The 18099-nt window shown below is 38.4% G+C and overlaps 2 long non-coding RNA genes across 2 annotated transcripts; one reads left to right on the top strand and one right to left on the bottom strand.

Moving 5' to 3' along the window:
* Positions 1–1641: 1641 nt before the first annotated feature.
* On the bottom strand, positions 1642–3647 carry LOC143137528 (uncharacterized). Its single transcript, XR_012990007.1, has 4 exons — positions 3588–3647; positions 2490–2560; positions 2276–2359; positions 1642–1955 (listed from the first exon to the last, which is right to left on the bottom strand). It is a non-coding gene; the product is annotated as an uncharacterized LOC143137528 (long non-coding RNA).
* Positions 3648–5045: 1398 nt separating this feature from the next.
* Positions 5046–8866, top strand: LOC143137732 (uncharacterized). The gene is made up of 3 exons (XR_012990077.1): positions 5046–5134; positions 7815–7883; positions 8819–8866. It is a non-coding gene; the product is annotated as an uncharacterized LOC143137732 (long non-coding RNA).
* The last annotated feature ends 9233 nt before the right edge of the window (positions 8867–18099 follow it).

The following is an 18099-nucleotide window of genomic DNA, read 5'->3' as shown; positions in this document are numbered from 1 at the left end:
GAATGCTAGTATAAGCATAGTTCCAGGGATCTTCATGTCAAAGACGTCACTGACGCCAGTTATTTGTTTGCAAATTAATAATTATAAATATATTTAGGTTTCTAATTGATATTTACACTTCTAACCACCATACATCCATATGTTAAAAGGCCCAAGGCAGAAAATACATAAATTAAAAGTCAATTTGCAGCCATGTGCACGTAAGTAAAAGTCACACACCTGCAGATAATAATAAGGTGGTGCGCACTTTTTGACGAGTCAGCTGAAAATATGTAGCCTTTGATTTTCATGGAGGGGGGGGGGTCCTTGTTAATTTACGCAAACCAAGCCAAGAAGGCTGATTCTGATTTTGATAATATGATCTGCACAAAAGATAAACTTAGGTAAACAACGGTGTCAATATTGTTGTCAAAATCTTAACCCAGATTTGAACTCTTGGACAGGGGACTGGTAACTGCTGTGCAACGGCGGCTGTCATCTGCCGGCCTTAACGCAATGCGCCACAGAAGTATGTGCAGGTGCCCGTTCACGTGTTACTAAGCGTCATTAACCACCTTAGTCCAGACTACTGAAGTTTGGAAACTATTATGGTCCAAACCTACAGTACTATGTAAGTACGACAGTTTTGGGAAACAGTCGTAACTTAGGCCTACATGTTGGTTAGTTGAACGATGCATCCTGTTAGTAAAAAGCTAACCTCCGTAGCTGTACGGGAAACGCACCCCAGATCAGCTTGTAGGCCATTAGCAATCTGTTTATTTTATTTTATGAAGCTTACACAGTAGATCACATGCCACATTCTCACTTTTAATAGACAGATGCAATAGCCATTGGTCAAGTATTGAGTATAAAGCAATTAAGATAGTACCAGACCCCCCCCCCCAGTAGCTTTTTTTCCTTTGGTCGAAAGTTTGTAAGTAGCCTACACCAGGAGTTTATTTAAATAACACTTGCCTGAAAGCTTCTACTCTCTGCTGCTACTGCTACGTCAACATCACTTCCGTGATTTGTGAAAAGCCTGTAAAAGTCCTTTGCGAAATTCACACGTGTAAAGGAAAAGCTAGTGAATTCAACACTCCATAGTCATATATTGATAACTGGATGATACATGAAATTGTATTTTCAGGTCAATAAGTGTTGACCTGAAAATACAAGCATTTATAAAACTTATGCATCGCTTTCTGCCAGGACTTTTACGGGCTTTTCCCGAATCACAGAAGTGACGTCGACGTAGCGTTGCAGTAGGTGTTGTTTACAGACCCTTTTTGTACTACTGTAGAAGTTTGGTAATATTCCGGACATTATTAGTGGGGTAATTTACGAGATACACTTCTGGTTTCAAAAGTGCTAATGCTAAGCCATTGGGCTGAAACATAGACTGATAGTGCGAACTTGACCAATGTTCGACCAAGGGAAAAAAGCTTCTGGGGGTGTGTTTGGCTCGTGGTCATCGTGCAAATGACCCTAGGGTGAAATTCACTCCGAACCATTGCTTTAGACTCTCTGCTCTCCCAAATCCCTCTAACGTCTATGATTTCTTTTAACTCAAAAGCTAGTTAACCAAAGATTAAAACTTTGGGTGACATTTTACCAACACAGACTAGGAAGCTTTGTCTGTAAAGGGTGCATGGTCAGTGACAAACAGACCAATGGTGACTTGTTCTGCTGTAACATGCATTCTGCTTTAATATGCATATAGACAGACTTAACAAAACATTACAAGCACCGAAACATGAACAAGGAAATGTCCATGGGTACTAAAATAATATAAGAAGCCATATTCATTCATACCCATCTTGCCACTAGACGTACCACTCCTACTCTCGCTGCTGTAATGCTTTACTGTTTTTTTGATATTCATTTACACTTACCAGGTATTCCTTTATGAGTTTCTCCGAGCCTTCGTACACAAGTGCTTTCAGGTTGCAAGTTCTCAACAAGCCAATGGTATGATTCTGCAAAATAGGGAAATGAACATACAACTTACATTTACAAATTAAGTATCTTAATGTTTAACATGCCTTACCATGCAACCCCCAATGTTAAATGTTAAAAGAGATTTTTGGAACGCACTGATCTTCAATGTAAATCTATTCATGGGGTTGAAACAGGCAGTACACCCCTATGTCAATGTTAACTTTCAAATTCATGTCAGCAAGGTAAGACCTTTCAAAAAAAGTTAGCAGTTGCATGGTAAGGTCCGGTAGCTCATGGCCTAATATTGGATCGATCACAGGTTTTCAAAGTGGGAGGCACAAAACAACTTCTCACTAACCTGGTCAATGGCAGCCATGATCTCCTCCCTTCCTACGCACACACAGCAGACAGCCTGGAGCAGTTGATGTCGAGTTCTGACATTCTGACAACGTTATGAGGGGAGAGGAGATAGGAAGAACAAGTAACAATACAACCCAGCATTTGGAAATACAGAAAGAATTACAATTAGCATATGGCATGGGTGTCTGTGACCAAAGTGACCATGAGCTAACCTGTAATACTTCAATAAATGAGACCTTGATGACACTCCGGTCTTGTGCTCTTTGCACTGCCACATAAAGGCCTGTGGGGAGAAAGAGAAAGTATTTCAAATTCAACAAATTTACACTAAAATGTGTAAAACTATAATAATATTAGATCACAGAATCAATTGAGAATTTTAATAAAATTGAACTAGGAAGATAACCTTTAATTAGATTGGCTTGTTTGTGATTTAATTAGTTACTTGTTTGTGATTAACAAATCATTCAAACATTGAAGAGTAGGCAGCTTCTAGCATGACAAATGTGAAATTATTTACCTCCCGAATATAGTGGTTGAGAACAAATGTGTGTGCTTAAAATGGACAAGTTCCCATGCAAGAAACTGCCATTTGCTTTCTTTAACTGATAGCCTATATAAGCCGGATGAGAGCCAAGTAGCCTATGATAGCAATACAAAAATAATGACAAGTCTGATGTTCCTGCAACTGCTGTACTTGCAGCTACACGTGGCTAATGTTAGCAGCTACAGAGAGACTAGGCAAGATGGCAGAGTTTGCTACACGAACATTAAAATGATTAAAATGTTTCTTGATGGACTTTAGAGCCTGCATAATTGTTCATGACACACAAGGATAATTTGGTCAAACAGAGTGGGGTGCACCTAACAGTTACGTTTAAACATTAAACTTTTCCGATACTGATCCAACAATTAGTATTCACATAAACCCAGGCAGGGTTTGTATGGGGCTAACGATAGCTGCTATCTTATCTTACCAGTTAAATACATGAAGTTGTCTTGACCTTGGCACTTCTATGAACATTCAATTGTGGTTTATATGAAATAACCCCATCAAGGCACCACCCCTGTCTATCTTCAGTAGGGAGTAAAACTAAACTGGGAAACATGATAGAATTCTAGCCTGAGATGACTTAGCTCGCCAGCCACCATGACAGATTTAGTAGCTAACATTAGAAGCTAGCTGCTCAAGTTTAGTAACACATGTACACTTCCACATAAGATCTACTAAAATGATTGTTTAAGTTGTTGTTACGACGAAATTCGCTAAAATCAAAACAAAAACACTATGAACAGCAACAAATACATACCTTGCAATTACAGGATCCAAAAATGTTCCGTGAGTAAGCAAGGAAAAAATGGCGGACCTTCACTTTCTCAACCGTCTCTGGCGGAGTCCTCACCATGGTCCTCATGAATTGTGAAATAATGCTACGGCAACTATAGAGGGACAAGTTTCCTAATCTAATGCGTTTTGTTCAAGAAAGTTGTGTAGATCCAATGCAAACATTTTAAGTTAATCAGCAAAAACGCATTATTGATTTGAAATAACACAACTAACTCAATTTCACCTTAGAAACCTAATTTTGTTCTGTAAATCCTACGAAAGAGGATTTATTAAGATGAACAATAGTGAGATTTCATTTTTTTGAGTGTACACCCATTCAGAGCACAAAGTGCAGAGATCTCTGTTAAATCAAGTTTAATAGACCTAATAGACTTTTACATAGTACCAACTGAAGTCTGTAAGGCCTTCGGTAGCTTATGTAAGTGTGATAAAAAGAAAGGGTAAAGGATCAGATAGACAAACAGACAGGTGTGTGTGTGTAAGAGAGAGAGAGAGAAAGTGAGACACTACCAGCATGGATGGATTATGAACTTTCAGGCCCCTGGGCCCAGATGTTTTAAGGGCCACCCACTAATTGTTGCGGGGGACATTTTTAAAAATGTATTTGATGTGATTTCCTATATTCTGGTGCATTTTGGGGATGGCCAATACTTTAATTCAATCAGATTCATGGCCTATATGTTGATATGATGTGTTGATATTGAGGCAATGATTCCATGCAATGGCTTGGGCCCCCTGACTCCTTGTCTACCCTGGGCTTGGGCCTGGTAGGCCCATGCAGTAATCCATCCCTGACTACCATTGACAGTTGGCTGATGATAGCTGGCAGTGATAGAATTTAGAATATCGAATAACCTGAAGCACATAGTGTCTATCTATAGCAACCATACCATAATGTCAACCTTTGTGTGTGTGTGTCTGTGTGTCTTTTTCTGAGGTTTGTTTGATTGATGTCTAACTGATGTTTTTATGTGTGTGTTTTTGTATGTCTACAGAGTGGAAAATAAGTATGTATTCTCATGTACATTTACTCATCTAGATGTTAGTGTATGTGTTTCTCTCCATTGACCTGGGAATATTGATACACTGAAGTGCACAAATAGGACTGTTTCAAAATAAAAGTACTTGCACACTTAACTGCTAAACTTCAAAGGCTTTTTCTCTCTGTCCATTGAACTAGAAATATTGACAGACTTACATGTCCTATCCTAAAGTGGGCACATAACACTGTTTCAAATCGTCCATATGAAACTGCTCAGCTTCTATAGGCACTTTTTCTTTGTCCCTCAAACTAACGTTCTATTCTACACGTCTATCCTAGTAACACACTAACAACCATCTCAATTGCCTTAGTAATGTTGATACAAAACCAACATGATTACCCTGGCAACCAATGTAGCAACCACTTTGTACAGCATCACTATGATTACCCTCTGAGGTTTGTTGTTCGATGTCTAACTGATGTTTGTATGTGTGTGTTTTGCATGTCTACAGATCGGAGATCTTCACGTATGTACTGTATTCTCATGTACCTTTACTCATCTAGATGTTGGTGTGTGTGTGTGTGTGTGTGTGTGTGTGTGTGTATTTGGGGGTATGGAATGGAAATATTAGATAGCTTTAATGCTTTTATTTTATTTATTTTTTATTTAGTGTGTCCATATTTTTATGAGGTATACTGTAGGCCTATTTCTCATATACAGTTATGTGAAATAAATGTATATCTCTTATTATCGCTGAATCTCCAATAAGTGCCGATAAAGATAAGTAAATTATGTTCACAGACGTGACGTTTCACAGATGTTCATTGGATGTTGCACAGTTTCCTATTTTGTTGATTAGCCTATAGTGGTTTTACAGAAGGCTAACTGATGTGATTTGATTAAACACTTGCAGATTTTTCAATTTTCTGATAAACTGGAGATGAACAAATACAAATATGCATGACATATTTAAATGTCAAACATGTCCTTGTAGCACAACACATTATCCGGGCCACATGTATGAACAAATCGTTGAGAAAACAAACAAAAAGCTCACGGTTTGTCTGGAATTGAACCTGTGACACACAAAGCAGAAAACAAACCTTATAATTAGTCTCGCATCTTACCTACTAAACTAACTCATCTTTAAAACTTGTTTCACAAGATTGATTTTAAATCACGAGAGACATTATTTGATCTAGCAACACACCCATGTCACCTAGATTCGGGGATACATTTCAACATGCCATGAGAGAGATGCTATTTGACCAAATCAAATCAATCAATCAATCAATCAATCAATCGATGTCCTTACAGCAGAGTTGTCTCTAACTTCATTCGCCAGTTTGGTTATTGTGGTTTGTGTTAGCCTATCTCCTAAGTGCAAAGTCTTCAATATGGTCAGAAAGCCCCTACAGACACGCTAAATCAAGTAGGCTAAACAGGATCTGTGAAGACCCAACACAACATGCCTACCCAGAATAATCAAAATAATTAATTTACCAGCACAATGCATGCCTAATAACGTGTTGCAGTATCAGTATCCAAGGAGCTTTAAATTGTCTTCATGTAGGCTATAGAGGCCATATAGGTTATGTTAAAACTGGACCATGGCATGTTGAAATGTATCCCTGAAACTAGTTGACATGGGTGTTATTGGATCAAATTGCATCTCTCCAATATTGTGATTTAAAATCAATCTTGGGAAACCAATTTCGGAGATGTTGGTTAGTTTAGTGATTCCTGACAAATACTGTGTTTATTTGTTCTCTCTTATTTTCTTGTTTGTTCTCTCTTATTATGACCGCCGCGCAGCGAATCGGCGTTCATATAGGTTTAGTCAGATTTTTTTTTTTCTTTTTTTTTTTTTCGCATGTCCAAATTTCCGTCAAGGATTCCCGGGACACTATAAGACCGGGGTAGACGAAACTTGGTGGGCATGTAACCCCAGGATAGCATGGAACCATCGTTTTTCATTTTGATCTGTAGCCCTCCCCGCTGGACTGTAGGGCAGACACAGTTTTCTGTGAATATCTTGAGAATCGTAGGGCCTAGGATGACCAATTTTTTCCGTATGTTTGCCTCCAGGGGTCATCTTAACCCATTCCGTGTGCACACATGTGCATAAACAGATACACACGCACATACATTCACAGTAATCATACCTATGACACATACTCACACAGTAGACATATGTACGCATGCATGCACATGCACAAACACAGGCACATACACAGGCACACACACAAGCACGCACGCACACACACACACACACACACACATAAACATGTACACGCACACATGCACACAAGAATTTCTCATAATTATGTAGTTTTCTCAACGATTGGTAATACATCAGCTGATGTGGCCAGAATAATGTGTTGAACTCAGGCAATTTCATAATTTTAGGGGCAAGGCCACTTGGCCTTCAGTTGGGCATATTTGGTGGGCACAAAGGCCACACTTCAGGGCACCAAGGCCAAAGTTAACTATACAATAGGCTACATAAAAAATATTATTATTTTATATCATATGCATTGAGCTCAATGAGCATTTTTTACTTAAGGCATCAATATCCAAAAGATGATTTTATATTCCTCGTCAACTTTAGCAGAAGTGCCAAAGTGCCGGTTTTACAGCTACAAATCATCCTACAGTTAAAAATATTTTACAATATAGTTTAAATATATTCTACAATTACGAATCAATATTCTACGCTACAGTTACAAATCTTTTCTGCAAGTGCACAGACATTTGCACCACCTTAGGGATGATGGGATGTATCTTTGGTACCTTGCTACCTTGCTCATTCCATGACTGCTAGTGTCCTGCAAGGCCCCAATACTGCTGCTTTTATTTATTTATTTATTTATTTTTTAAGTATATTTTCTGGGCTTTTTATGCCTTTAATTAGATAGGATAGTGGAGATTGACAGGAAGTGAGTGGGAGAGAGAGTCAGGGTGGGATCCGGAAAGGACCACGGGGCGGGAATCGAACCCGGGTCGCCGGCGTACGGTGCAGGTGCCCCAGCCAGTCGCGCCACTACTGGGGCCCTTGCTGTTATATTTCTATAATGATATTGATGTGACAGTAACAGGTTGATTGTTAAAATTGTACATGTATGGGTGTAATTGTTATATTAGTTTTTTATTTATTTGTTTGTTTATTTATTTATTCATTTTTACTTTTTCTCTATCTACTGTAGAACGGTTCCATAGCCAACCTCATGGGTCAGAGTACATGGTCCAAGAAGAGGGTATGGCCCAAAAAGACGGTAAACTATGCATTTTCTGATTACAGTGAGGTGGACCACAACATAGGTTTCTGGATTAGAAATTAATTTATGTTGAATGAATGTTCTTGGAGTGTTCACAGAGATCACTGTGCATTCCCTGGGACCTTACTATTTGGTTAAATATACTTAAGATGAAACTGGAAATAATTGTAAATATGGAAGTAATTGTAGGCACAGAGTTGAAGTCCAAAGTGTATCAATGTAGGCCGATCACAATAATGAAGGTATGACAGAATATGAATAGATTGATAATGGTAGTCACCTCAGAGAGAGTATGGAAATATGAAATAATGAAAGAGATAAATATAGTATTAAGTGTATGAGGTGTACAGTATAAAACTCAAACTGTGAAAGATAGTATGAAATGAATGGCATATAGTGAGAACTGGAAATATTCTATGCTGGACATTCAAACAAATTGCCGAAAGTCAAAAGCATTTTGGATTTCAATTCCTATTTTGCAGAAATTTCACTCACTAAAGTCTCAATTGCATTATGAAATAAATCTTGCAGCCATTATGTACAAACAAATGCAAATTATGTTTAGCTTTTGTAATAAGAACAGAATCAGACATTTTGTTAAAATTATTTATTTTATGATATCTTTGATCTTTTACCAGACCAGATGAATATGATCCTTATGTTTTATATTATTTGTTGATGCGTAATCTCCAAAATGTTCAAGTCTGCCCTTTGATTTTCATATTTAAAAACAATACAAAATGTTCAGTAAATTCAATAATAATATTTTGTCTTTGCACTATATTCTCAATTTAATATAGGGTTTACATGATTTGGAAATCATCACATTCTGTTTTTATTTCCATTTAACAAAGCTTCCCAACTTTTTTTGGAAATGGGATTGTACATAGTTGACTTAACCACTTGTACTGAACTGATTTAATTTCATGCAGCTTTGGAGGCTGGAGGGATGGTCGAAGGTGTTTTATGCCCCCAACGTCAGCTTCAAGTAAGTAATTTTAAAATAACTTACTGTATACAGAAATATAGCTGCAGATAGCAATTAGTTACACTTTATTTCTGCTCTGTCTACTGTAGGGAATTCCCATTCCATAGAATATTATCATAATTGTTACACTTCTTTTTTAATAATAGCATTGATATGTCAGTGGAAGGTTTATACAACTGAATCAAGTTATGCATTTAACATTGGTGGTCTTTGTGCTCCTCAGTGACTATTGCTATTAAAAATATGTTTTGTTTTTTTGTTGTTCACATTTGTTTTTAAACCTATTTATTTCCATTTCTTGTCCATTCATTCATTCAACCCACAGAAAACTTAAGCCAACTGGATACCAACTGAACTTAGCCGCGGCCACAATATTTGAAGTCAGGAAGTTTGGTCTGGACTTGTTCCGTTGTGGAGCAACTATGCTCGCACCAGAGTGGTTCGGACCAGAAGAACTCTTGAACAGTTTTGTTCAGAGCTGAAAATGCAACTGTGTTTGACAGAGGACAGATGTAGGTTGCTAGTGCCAAAATATTAGCTTTCAGTATGGTACAATGTTTTTGGAAATTACATTTAATTACAAAGTGTTTCCTTTATCTCGGTTCTCCCTAGTTTCACAATCAGGGTGTGCACTTGACATTTTTCAGACACAGGCCTGTGTACCCCTAAATATGTTATGACATTATATGTTATTATTAATGGCTAGACTTAGGAGCACCTTGACAACTGGAAAAAATACTGGAACAGTAATAATACAATTTCTTTGTATTCACCTTTCAGTCATTTTTATGCACAAATTGGTGTTTCATTTTAAATGTAAACCACTTCCACAACTCATATTAGGAAAAGTATACTATGGACAGACAATTTGATCACATCAGGCCATTGTGTAACATCTTACAAATGCAATGTGAAAAAAAGTTTAGTGAACACATAATGTTAACAGTGTTGTAAGGGTGTTGTAAGTAAAGGTAAAACAACATAAATTTGACATTAGTCTTAGAAAGAGCTCAACTAATTTACCCCATTTGGCAGAGGGTATACCTTTGCTATACTTCATACCAAGCAACAACCTCCCTTGGTTAGCATCAATATTTAACCTCATACTAATGGCAAGAAATTGCCTTTGTTTCTGATGTCCACTCATCAACTGTAGTGTTTAGGATTATGGCAAATTTACAGAATGAAGCTATCTTGTGTAATGCTATCATGCAGTTAACAAGCATATTTTACCAGGTGCCTATTGCACAAAACTAGGATAAGGGATTAAGCCAGGATATCTTGGTTATCCTGGCTCAATTTATCCGTGATCCAGTTGCACAAAAGCGGGATAGGGGGCAGCAGGATATGTTATGGTATAAATCACCATGGCGATTTATTCTGTGGAGCTAGCCTGCTCCAGACAAGGCTAAATTCCAGGATCTATTTAATCTCATCCCTTATCTCAGTCAGCAGTCACCACAAACGGAAAACAGTAGTTATTCCACTGCCCACTACACATTGTTATCACATATACCTAGACCCATTGTCATTATTTAAACGTTTGTGATCATTAATTAACTTTTACATACTCGCCATTCCCGACCTGTCATGCGACAATGTGACGTCATGGGAGTGCCTAACCATTTCATGCGTGCATGCGTGGTGGTCGCGGAACTAGTTGCAATATTCTCCTTAACAGAGGTGTTGCTGTTTGTTGCTGTTGTGAGAAGGCTATCTACCTACTTCACACCGTAGAAGAAGCAATGAAGCCGCTCTAGTTGCCATGGTGAATAAGTGAATCTGTGATCGGTGGGGGTCTATTTGAGGGAGTCGTGAGCATGCACTTATCCAGGATAGGTTTCACCTGGCTTGATGAATCCGTGTCTGCTCATCCTGGCTTGCTCGTTGTGCAACCAATTAAGCCTGTACGCTCTTGTTTTGGATTCATTGAGCGCAGCCAAAGATTGTTAAGGCGGAGCAAGATATTTCATCAGGAGCCACTTCCGGGAACCCGGATCGCACGAGGGGAGGGGGTCAAAATCCCCCTTTATGCAGAGCAGAGGCAGCGACTGCTCCATTGAAGTCTATGGGCATAGCTCAGAATTTCACTACATATGCTAAGGTCTTGGTTCTATAGAGTTAGGAATGTGAATTTCGGGCACATTTTCATGATCCTCAAACCCTTCTGAACATTTCAGGTACATTTTTAGCATTTTTGAGCATTCCAGTCTGGAGAAAATCGACTTTATATCAGGTGTGCGCCGGTTATTTATGCCGCTGCTGTTGGCCGGTTGCAACTTACGCTCGTCAATACGTCATCGACACGCCTCTTTATGCAGACAGGATTCGATCCCCATTTCGCGCCCATAGACATGAACTACGACGAAGTATCTTGCTCCGCCTTAACAATCTTTGGCGCAGCTCAGTAACTTATCCCAGATGTCTTAATTCTGCTTTTGTGCAACAGGCCCCAGGTGGCCTGGCCACAAACACCTTTCTCCTTTCAGGTAGATAATAGTTCAGTTTCCGTCAAACAGGGTGTATTTGCTACACAAACCTAAAAGGGACACCAGACAAGCCTGATGCTTTTTCTCTATGAAACTCCCCCTCGCTCGGTCTAAAGATCTTTTCCTTTTCTTTGTGTCTTCTGTCAAGGGTTCTTCGCCGGCTCTGCCATTATACACACGTTTGCAACAATCGCTAGCGTTTTGTTAGCCTGCCTGCTTCGGTCGACGGATAGGATACACTGAACTTGCAAGCGGGATATTCTTCCTACAGGCAGTAGGCTAGGGGCGGGCGAGAGAGTCTTCATTCACCCTGTAACGAGTCATTTAACCATATACCGACTTACGAAGATGAGTAATTAACACAAAAACGTTGCCTGGTGTCCCTTTAATTATTCATATTGTATGCCATATTCTCATAAAAAATAGTAATATTTATTGCAGGACATACTGTGTACTACTCATAAGTTTTAAAATGCTTCAGATGGGGTATTTACTAATGTAGGCAAACAATCTAATACTTTGATTTTCATAAGTTTTTCCCAATATCATCCCTTCTTGAGTGTTTTTCCTAAAGTTATCCATGTGCCTATGCCCTGAAACAACTTTTTTTTATCCTTCTACAGACATATTGAATGTGTAAAACATTGGTTTAACTTTTGACCCTTTTGAAACAAAGAGCAAAAACACCCCCCTAACAAAACCCTATTGCTAGAATTTAGATTTTGCCATTGTGTCTGTTGTTGACAGTGCAATAACTTTAAAAAACGACCAGATAACAATGTTAAGGCAATTGTGGAGTGGAAGGATGGTTTGGGTATTCTTCCTACAGGATTCACCCCCTGTATCAGTTGAAACACACCCCATAATCACATCTCAATGGAGCAGAATCAAACTCATATTCTGACTAGAATTTGACATCAGGCTACAGAAAACTATGATTTTTCCGCCAAGGCTTTTGGAAGCACTCCGACACAGGTGTTGATTAAATATTGAATATAACACACATTGGATTAATTTAACCCAACAGAATAGGTTAATTTATCCCATAGTCTGGGTTATTTTAAATGTTAATTTTGTCAGGCTATTTTGATTTAGTCTTAGTCTTCAGGCATAAACTTCATGTTTGACTTCGTTATGGACTAAGCAACAGAGGGAACTAGGCTGACAGCCTAGCCTACAAACAGGATGTATACTGTTCCTTCACAATTATTGGGTTGAACACGGACAGTGGTGTCATGTAGGCTAAGGACCCTGTTGATGTTGCACTGCACTTGTCATGACATTTTGTGTCTTTTGGAAGGCACAAAGATACTGTACATATGAAATTTGTCACAGCAAGACAGGCCATCATTATTAGAAAGGCATCATTATGAATTTTTCAAAAGATATTTGTAAATTTTATTAAGTAAGACAACTTTGGGTAACAAATGACTCACAAATTATATATAAAAAGGTATTTGTATTATTTAACATTCATCCAGCAATTGCCATTGTTTGCAAATTATATAAATATACATTTTATAGTGGAAAAGGTACAGGGAGCGAAGAATCAGGTAGAACATTATGTAAGAAAATGGGGTTTTAGATTTTCTGTCGAGAAGGAGATTGGGGAAGAATGTGAGACTTTGGCCCAATCCCATTTGAACTTTTACTAATACAAATTATTTGTTAATTTGTTTTTAATGTATTTATGTCTGTGCCAAGTAATGTGTACACTGGTGAGCCACGCCACTCCATCCGGCATCACGTGTTTGTTTGTTTTCACCCCCCCCCCATTATTTGTTCATTTGTTTGTGTAAAGTGTATTGAGACTGTGTTGCATAGTGATACTGTACGATAAACAATAAATTGATTGATTGATTGATTAATGTAAGTCAGCATAATTTACTGGTGCATTTTATTGATGGATCAAAGGATCCAGAAACAGGTGGGAGCAGTTTTTATAGTCCACGCCACTATGGCCAGACACTGCAACAGCTTCATCCCACAGGTGGTGGTTCCTCAACAACCTGGTGCCCACCTCTTTCACCAAGGGGCCTGTAAACAAGCAAGCCAAGTCCACTATACTGTATATTTTAATGTGACTTTAAATGGGCACTTAGTCACTTTCCTCGTAAGCTCCCTCCACTGCTTTTCTTGCACAACTGGTTGTCTTAATATGTGCAATTGTCTGTTATATTGTTAGTCCAAAATGTTGTGAGGTTTACTTTGCACTTTATGTAAACCACACTCTATGTGTGTACATGTATGCACATATCTATATGTTTATCGAGAAACCAATTTAAACTTGCTGTACGGGACAGTCTAACAATAAAAGTTATTGAAAGGAGTGTTGATACTGCTAGGAATACAATGGACAGAGCAGATTCAAAATAATGAAGTGTTGGGTGTGCAGTGCAAAATAATGAAGTGTTGGTGTGCAGTGCAAAATAATGAAGTGTTGGTGTGCATGACTGTGTGTCAGCTATGAGTAGTTGTGCAGCAAACGGACTTAAATACATCAATGTATAGCTTTATATTACCTGTAGTTGCATACAGTACATGGCCCGATAGTCAATAGACAAACACACACACACAAACACATTCACACTCGCACACACACAATCGCAGACACACACACACACACACACACACACTTCTGATAGCCTATATTTGATGCTATTTCTGAGCTGTCACAATTTAAGGGCCTATGTGTAGTTAATAGGATTCAAAGTTGATGGTCTTAATTCAATGCATCATCATGTTTTTAGCTAGAAACAAATATTCCCCTTAATGTGACCATGGCTCTGTGTTGCCAGTTAGGGCACCTGCCTCCTTTGTTTGCTGAAGCCCCTCACCAGCTTATAGATCATGGAACACGTTATCCACCTCCCACCAGGACCACATTGATGGCTACAGCAATGTAAGTGGTATTTAGTAGAAGCTTGTATCCAAAGCCACAAGGACTCATTGTGGTGTTCGTTTTTTAATCACCACTGAGAGAAAAAAAAAGAGCTGGGTGACAGGGAGAGTATCCTGATAGATCTCTCTTTGTGCTATTTTTGCAGTTTAAATAAGTGAATCTATACAGAGATTCTTTCGTAGATAAATTACGACTGAAAAAGGTGGTTGAGAGCAATGGATGGAGGCCCCAGGCCCGTGTTCCCTCATTATGTCAAAATAACTACACTTGTTATAATAATTAAAAAGAAAAATGCATACAAATATTGTATTTAGGCTATAGGAAGCTGAGTTTACCAATATGTATTGGTCTAAAATGTTTTTAATTTATTCAGTTATACTTCATACATCAATTTAATAACATTTCATGTATTTTCCTAATATTCATGACAAGTTAAATTTAAAGAGATGGTGGTCCAACGGCGGACCACAAGTGGCATGCCACCACTGCACCAGTCCGCTATCTGGGATGACCTGAAGAGCTGGTGCCATCTAGTGATAGGTAGCCTATTGGTCTTTCCCACATTTGAGTGCTGAAGTTCCTTTGCGGTGATATGTCAAAAGCAGACGGGGGAAACAATCAATACATAATTACACACATTTTTATTTTAAAGCAAAATGAGCAATGTATCCAGAGCAGTAGATTTAACAGACCAAAAAAGACAAATCACACTGCCCAGACAGTCTGCAATGCATCAGTGCACTGTGCACCGCTGTGCAGTGTATTCTGAATCTGTTTACCTCTTGTCGCCTGGTAACGTAAATATTCTCTGTTCTAGAATCTTTGATTTCAAATTTTGAGTTAACTAGAAGCTAGTCTGTCAGTCAAGTTGAGAGGAATATCAAACGTGCTGCTCTTTCAAGGTAATAACATCATTCCACATTTATCAAATGGTTTGTTAGCAAAGTTTAGTTAATGGTGTTTCGTGAAACTAGCTTGTAAAGTTACACATTTAGCGAACAGCAATGGCAATGTAACGATACGACAATCGCTAACGTTACTCATAACGAAGTTCATCTAGCTAACGTTAACGTTAACTGTTAGAAGCTAGAAGCTAGCCATAAAGTTAACCATACGTTACTGACTGAACTATCGATAATTAAATAAAGTTAAACATATGTTTACTTTGTAGACATTTGCTTTCACTTTGACATTAAAGAGGATTTTTTAGTAAATTATTGTAAAAAAAAGGCCAAATTAAATTGATCAAAATTCCATTAAAAAAGCTTTTTATATGCACTGTTGTTTACTTACTGGTTGTTTCTGACATTATTTGTCGTCAGAGCGATGACAGCAATGGCTCATTTTCTACGCACATCGCTGGCGGCCTTTTTCGTGATTGTGCTGGTCCACTTTTGCAGAGAGGGTCACGCAGCAGGTAAAGTGCCCAGTGAAGTTGGGATGTGAGTTATGAATCAGTCCCTCCAGGATTTCGCGATGTTGCGATCACAACAATTAACGCAAATTCAGCAAATCCTCGTGAATTCTGGGCGACCTCGCAATTTTGTCCAAACACCGCAACTTTTTCGCAAATTTGGCCAATCATGGTTTCCCCGTGAAATTTCACCTACCACAACAGTCCCTCGCGCAGAATATGAGTCAGATGCCACACTGCAGACACCAGAGACTTGTTCACTCCTCTGCAGTTTTGATAACAATAAATAGAAGGCTAACGTTAATGATCTGCTTTACTTGCATCTATCAACCTGGTGTTGCTAACATGCCTAGGCTATGAAAATAAGTTAATTAAGGCATACTTGGTTTACTGACATTTGAGTAGGCTATAATATGCAACCCATTGGCAAACGGAGATGTCCTTTTAGCTCGTGTCATGTTTGCTAGCTTGTGGGCTCAGTTTGTGTAGTGCTAGCAAAATCATAGAAATTAATAACATTGTAAGACATTTCTACTTCTATGATCCAAGAATGATTTCATACGAGTTATTTTTTAACATTTATTTTAACTAATGACATAGAAAACATCCCGAATTCCATCCACATATCGTAATGCACTATGCAAAGTTATTTCCAGTCATAGCCGAACACAGTGAGAAGTGTTCCAATCCACTTAGAAAATGTTATTAGGCTACGGCTACGCTAATAACATTTCTCACGTCCTTAAAGTGGCAGGCAGTCAATTAGACTTACACACCACCAATGTAATAACATTAAAGAAAAGTGTAGTCTACTAGTTTAAATCAATATGAAATTACTAGATGGCTATTACTAGATGACTTAGTTGGCTATTAGTAATTATGCAAGTCACAGAATATTAATTATTAAAAAGATATGAACTTAATATGAATTATAACATATGAATGTATTGAAACATGACATGATGCCATCTCTTTAGGGGGCTGTATTTTTTGGACAGTTCTACGAAAGGTTATAGGCCTACTGCTTTGTGAATTACCCCAGTAAAAATATTTACTCAAATAAAGTAGGCCTACTTTGATTTTCTGTAACCCTTACTATTTACCTTTACTTATCCTTTTTAATAAGCATCAAGATCAGTGCAATTTTGGTCGTACTAACCTTAATTACCCTCAATTAAAAAATGATTAAAAAAAAAAAATCGCAACTATTTTTGCAATTTTCACTACCTCTCGCAATTTCTTCGCAACAAACAGCTAAAAACACCGCAACTTCCATCGCAATTTTTTAGAAAAGTTGTCGCGAAATCAGGCATTTTAGATCGCAACAATCACAAAAAATCCTCGCGAAATCCTGGAGGGACTGATGAATGGCATGTTTTACAAAACACTGTTATGGACACACACAGGTCCACTTTTGCTTTTGCATCAAGTGCAGGTAAGAAGCCCAAAGTGATAAACAAAGAGGAAATCCTAATTTCAACCCATTGCACCAGATAACTTACATGCTTTGTCACATGCCATGTGGAATGAGTTGCCCAGTGCTCTCCATTCCTGTGATAGTTTTGGGTCTTTCAAGAGGGGTCTAAAGCAGGGGTGTCAAACTAATTGTCATGGTCATTATCAGGGTCATTATCATTTTTCCGCATGGGTATCAGAGTGTTGTTAGATGATATCACTTATGCGCAAACAAGTACACAATAATGTACTGCTGTCATATACTGCTCTTTCTCTCTTGAAATGTCCTACTTTCATGTTGGTTTTTATCAGCTTCTTCCTTCATGAGGATGGTTTGTAGTGCTAGGTTTTTATCAGTTTATCATATCAGAGAGATATTGCTTATAACACATTGAATATATTTTTTTTCTAATTTTCCCTTCCTACCCAAAACATCTGGGGGGCCGTATGAAACCTGCTGGCGGGCCTGATCTGGCCCCCGGGCCTTATGTTCGACACCCCTGGTCTAAAGGGATATCTGTTCAACATGCACTTAGTTTTTTGAGCATTTCTTCTTTGTTATGGTTTGTATATTATAGCATTATTATAGATGTATATTGTATGTATTGTATTGTATGTATATTATAGATTATTCGCCCACCCCCCAAAAAAACTGTAAACTTAAGGTGTAAATAGGTGCTTTGTGCTCAAATGTCTGTCTCTGTCTGATTTTCCCCAGTGGAACTTCGTCTGGCGGGCCAGCACCTGGAGGTCGTCGACAGTCAGGACGTGGAGGACAACTCTGGTGAGGATGCCCTGGCAGTACAGCAGAACTCTAACACTACTACCACTGTACACCTCTAAGGGTTAATGTGGCTAATACAAAATGAATATGGCTCATACACTATACTTTTACGAGCGGCCCGAGGAGGTCTTAATCTCTCTCTCCCTCTCTGGTCTTTCCCAGTGGCCCGAGGAGGTCTTAA

This window comes from Alosa pseudoharengus, unplaced genomic scaffold (genome assembly GCF_046254945.1).
Source record: "Alosa pseudoharengus isolate Yale_2024_CS ecotype anadromous, Long Island Sound unplaced genomic scaffold, YU_APseudo_1.1 YU_APseudo_1.1_scf_1, whole genome shotgun sequence".
Taxonomy (NCBI): Eukaryota; Metazoa; Chordata; class Actinopteri; order Clupeiformes; family Clupeidae; genus Alosa; species Alosa pseudoharengus.
Note: the sequence above shows the minus strand (reverse complement) of the source record. Positions and strands in the feature narration are given on the sequence as shown.